Below are 6,000 nucleotides of genomic sequence, written 5' to 3' on the forward strand. Positions count from 1 at the left end.
TGTAGTGACTTTCTGAAAAGAAAGTCTTGAAACAGATATTAAAGGAAGGACTGAGAGGTATTGGTTAAACATTTTCTTTTGTTAATTATGCCATATTCCCTGTAAAGATAGGTAGAGTTATTGTACAGTTGATGCACTAGGTAGCTTTGTACAGTTGGGATGGCCTAGTGCACTTAGCAGTGGAGGGGATGTTGTAAGCAATGAATACAAAGGACAGTCTTCATGGAGTATGGAGATATGTAGATCCCAAACTGATAACGCATAATGAAGAAAACATTTATACTATATATTATATTGGGATAGGAAGAGCATGAAATGGGATGATCCTTTTCTTATCCTTTGTGATGAGAGCAACTCATAATTTCTAAAATGCAGCAATAGCTCTGGTACATGAACAAGGGCAGTACTTTGAAATCTCCCTGCTAACATATTGTTTCTTAAATGTAGATATGTTTAAGATTTTTTGTGCATTAGCAAGAGAGTATGCAGACCAAATGCACATTTATTCATGTGTGCTTATGTATCAAGAAGGTGTATCCCCCGCTCAGAACTCTGCATGCAAAAATATTTTCTGTTATTATTAATTTCAACAAAAATGCATTCAGATACTGTGACTGCACATATCTGGAAGGCATAATGTTTTCATTGCATTATTGTAAAAATTGCTATGTATAAAATAAATGCATTACAGTGCACATACATTAAGATATGGAGGATTATACACACAGTAGTATATGACAACTGCATTATTCCTTTATGAGAGTTAAAAGTGTGTGTGTGTGTGTGTGTGTGTGTGTGTGTGTGTGTGTGTGTGTGTGTGTGTGTGTGTGTGTGCGCACGTGCGCAATTGTGAATTCCAGTCATCAGTTAATCATCTTACGGTAAGCAGTTTGGTGTGATTATGTCTCATTATTATACCATCTCGATTAAATATATTCTTTAGACTGGTAATCAGATGTGCCAGTCGTAATCTTTTTCAACTAACATGTCAAGGTAGGTTAAAGATGACATTTTTCTTGCCATTAATTACTTAGCTAAATGAGTAAGTCAGACTATATTCACATCACACCAGATGCCAGAAGAAGAAAAAGAGCTGTAGCAGTTAACTGATTTAGCAAAATAAACCATGAGTAATTGGTATTATGTTTATTTTGATTGAGTAAGCTAATCATTATTAATAAAATAAAGTACAGGCAATCAAGGATGGTTGTTAATCATACAGTCAAAAAACAAAGCCAGTAAACACAAGTAAACAAAACTGAATACATGACAGCTGATGTAAAAAGGCATCATTCTGCCTAAAGTTTCTAATCCCATGCTAGAAGTAGACTATAACATTCACGAGGAATGAGAAAGAAATAAAGGAATGGCAAAAGACAGGAAGTTGTGTACAGGATTAAAGAACAGTCAGAACCAAACACTAAAAACAGATGTTTTCATCATTCTTTGATCTCCTCTGCAATCCAAATGTCCCTTCAGTACTGTTAAGGGGTCACTACATTTTTCTTCTTAAATATAAAACAAAATAACACAAAAAAGAGTTTGCAATGTGTGTATGATATTGCTATTGCTAGAGCAGAAAAAGGTTTTTACCTCCCTGATGTATTCTTATGGGGGCAGAGAAGGCCTTGTGTAGATATAAGCATTGACTGTGGCATTCCCGGTAAAGTTATAGTCAGAGTAATTTGATATCTGGCTTTGTAAACTCTGTCTGTCTGTCTCTCTCTCTCTCTGGCACTTATTTACTTGGATAATGAAATCCTTTGATTTCTGCTTGTCAGTATCTATTACAGAAAAGATTAAGCTTTATTCGACTGTTAGGACAAAAGTTATAAATAAATCTTTTGGAACCTGTCTCCTGTTTGTAGTTCCAAGACATACCTTTAGTGGAAGAGTGAAGCTCATTTGCTGTGATTTAATAATTCATAGTACCTATCATATCGCCAAAATGAGGAAAACTAGCCATCATAATATGGAACAAATGGGCAAAATGTGGAACACATACTAATGGCTTACCAACAATCTCAACTTGGAAGGTCATAGGATGGTCAAAATATGCTGGTTTTACTTATAAAAAAGATCTTTAAATTAATTAATGTGATTCATTTCTATATACCATGCATATCAGTTAAAAAAAAATTCCTAACACTGAATTTAAGACAGACCCTTCCAGTGTGGAACTTTGAGGAACATGAACTTTTTAAGACCCCAAATGAGGGACGTTCCTCGTAATGAGGTACACTTGAAAGGTATGGTACCTATACTCTTTATAATGTGTCCTGCCTAATTACTTTGTTTTGTTTAGATCATAGGTGTCAGACATGTGGCTACACTTGTTTGTCTACCTGATGCTACAATAATGTAACAAATAAAAAGAAATAATGTGAAATTCCACAAGTACTGGGGTGTCTCTTAATGCAGGGTAGTGCCTGCTGAGGCAATTGTGTCTTGTGGGGTTCATTAAAAATATCAAATGGACTGAGATTTTAGGACCAAAAATATTTCCTATGTTGTCTTTAAGAGAAGCATAAAATAATTATATTCCACCTGAAAACACCCTACTGTGACATCAAGAACAGAAACAGTTCATACTCTATAAAAGTGAGCTTTTATTTTAAGAACATGAAGAAATCCTGTCCCTTTATTTCATTATGGGATTGGTTTGCCTGCAAAATTACCTGTTTTCATTGAAATTAAATGGTGGCAACACCACAGAGAATTTGTAGAAACAGATTCAGAAAAAAAAAAACAGTTTCCATACTTCTTAAGTTATACTTCCTGCATGTGCTGCTTTAATTTGGGAAACACTCTATAATAAGTTAAAGGAATTTCAGTAGATAACTTCATTATCAGTAGAAATTAAGTAGTAAAGATGAAGGTAAAATTAGATTTTCTTACATAACAAAGAAAAAATAGGAACTGTGGTACTAAGAACATATTTTGTCATGTTTCTATATAAAAAAAGGAGTATTAAATGTCTGTATAAAAAGGTAAAGCAGTCAAATATTTGATTAGTGTTTGTTTGTGTCTTTTGGCTTTTCCCAGTTAGGGGTCACCACAGCAGAACTCCGGTCCGCTAATGATTGGCAGTTAATTTTTACGTACCGGCTTGCCAGGCCTGACGCACAACCTTCAACGAAGGAACGCCCATTCACGCATGTCTCCACGCAGAAGACGCTCTAGCGTCTTACTGTGAGGTGACAACGCTACTGCAGCACCACCACCACGGGTATAAATATTTGATTAGTGTACTTGACTTTATTCCATGAGTGAAAAGTTAGAAGGCAATCACACTGAGGACCGAACTTGGCATATGGTCCCTCTCCCGATGGTTAAAGAGTTCTTCCATCCTGCCTCTAACATTCTGTGTTGTAAAAGTAATACAACTGCTGCCCCTTTTTTGTGCTGGAATGACACAACAGTGCAAATCAAACACCAACAAGGAATATGTTCATGGCTGTAGCAAACTCTATTAGGATGTATTCTGAACATTCACTGTGTCCAGTAAAACCAAATGCATTTGGCAGACTTGGGGTTAGATGGCCTCACTCACCCCTGAAGTATGACTGTGGTTCAAAAAAGAAAACAAAATTGGCCTTTAATGGCTCTGTCATAAATAGTCATTGAAGACCAATTTATTTTCTTTTTTTCATTCATGGGTGAGTGAGACTATCTATCCCCAATTCTATGTATAGGTCTTTCAAAAGCACATGGCAACTATCAAGCCAACATCCACCAGATTAATCTGAGAAGGTGACAGGCATGCAGGCAAAAAGATAAAATGAATTTAAAACTGCCAAACCACTGTTACCAAATGTGGAAGACAAACACTTAAAAATCCTTGGAAACCACAAGGCCACCAGAGAACACCAGAAATGGCACATAACACCACCTCAGTGCAATAAAAGTCTCTTTAGAAAGATCTTCAATACTGAAAATAAAAATAAACAAATAGGAAAATAAATTTTCTTTAGTTGATGGATCAGAAATGTCAAAACAATTCAAAATGAATATGAACTAATGTTAAGAAGAATAATAAAACAACAGAGCAAAAAGAAGACGCAACCAGTGTTAAAAGTATTAATTTGTCTATATCTCATCTTACAAATGCACTGGTTATATGAGGCAGCAGTCTTGATTTAAAGAAATCATACTCCAGAATTTCTCTTGGTTCAGATAGTAGAATATTCAATAGTACATGGTTTGTTTTAGACGAGGCATTATGTACAACTGATACTAAAAAAGTATATATTTCTGCAAGCTGGTATATTTTTAAACAAAAGCTATATGACAAATTCAGCAAGCCTTCAAGAATAACGCATTAAAATGTTTTTTAATAGCAAACATTAGATTTTACCAAGTTGACAACACCTTTTGGTTATGCTCATTCAGTAATTACAAAAGGAGCTTCACCACCTGTGCATTACAGCTTTACTTGGATGCATGACTTGATTGTATGAAGAAGAGGTAATACTACAAAAAACATAATTAGTATTAAATGTGCACTACAGTTTTTGCTTTGAAACATGGCATCAGGTTCTTTGTAGTAAAATAGAGATCAGGAGATCAGTTGTTGTTAGGAATTACTAAAAGGCTGGTTCTGATACTGAGTTGCTATTCCTCCAGTTTGATATCAAATGAATATGAGAGGTAATACAAAGATAAATGTTAAGTATATATGTAAATAATTTATTTAATTACTTAGTCTGAAGTACAACAGACTACTGAATTCATCGCACTTCAGAAAAAAGCAATTAAATGAATTTCTAAGTATTATACCAACACTAGTTAATTTGATTTTGTAGTAATTAATTAAAAGCATTATTTAAATATTAATAAAAACAAATCTGACATTTGTCTTCATATTACACTTTCTATTCATTTAATTTAGTAATACTTGCCACCTGCACATCTATGAGCATTCATTAGAATGCAGTGTATGAAACGTAAGTGAACCTACACTTCTCTAAATAATTAAATCAAGGCAGCACCACCCAAGTTTTTGTTTATTACTTCAGATAATTTAAGCTATTTCTTTATGGTTGTTTGCTTTCCTTAATTTGGAATTGAGGGCAATAAACCCTCTTAGTGCTTCTTCCACTTTATGCAGGGTCACATAGAAATTAAGGTTTTCCTAGAGTATCCCTTTTCTGAGTAACAAACTGTTCACCATTATTTACTTATCTCTTATCTTTAATAGCTTCTTTTCTTAGTTCTGAGGCTAAGTGGTAGATATAAGATATAGACAGAAGAATGAGACATGACATGAAACTGCAACTAAAACAATTCAATCAAAATATCAATCACTTAAAAAGCATTGTCACCTTAGCAATGTGCATTGATAGACCTTATTCTCAGTGCACTTCCAGCTCTAATTTGTTAAGGCAGATTTTAAATAATTTTATCAAATAATTAATCAAGCAAACAGTCAATCCAGGTCCTGGTTATCAAACTCGAGTCTTGATTCAAATCAAGGTAATCAAACAGAGCAACTGCACTAACTTACATGGAGAGGAGTAAACAAGCACTTAAACAGGAAGACAGTTGAACTAATACTATAAAAATAACATTTTATTTTTTGACTTGGAATCAAATGTTTGCAGCACTTCAAAAGACAAATGCATTTTAATATTCATTGACTCTTTGTACTCACTAGCGTCTCCAACTGGTGATGTAAAGAAGCAACATCAAAATAGAGCTTGTTCCTTTTTTCAAGACCACTATTCCAGTGAACCCAGCGTCTTGAGTTGAAAGGTCACAGTATGATCTGCACCAGCTGTGTGGGAAAGTATACCAGTCTCATACATAAAAATAAAAATAAAATCAACAAATAAAAGGTTATTTAAAATGTATTCACTAATGATTTAGTTGTAACGAGCTAGTTAATGTGCTGTTGATTTAAATCCACCAGTTTTATGCTTTTGCGTTTCAATTCAAACAGATACAAGTATTTATAATTCACTAGGCATCTTGTTATAGATTTCATCATTTCATCTCATG

The sequence above is a fragment of the Protopterus annectens genome, chromosome 9.part0 (genome assembly GCF_019279795.1).
Source record: "Protopterus annectens isolate FY-2018-M chromosome 9.part0, PAN1.0, whole genome shotgun sequence".
In the NCBI taxonomy this organism is placed as follows: Eukaryota; Metazoa; Chordata; order Ceratodontiformes; family Protopteridae; genus Protopterus; species Protopterus annectens.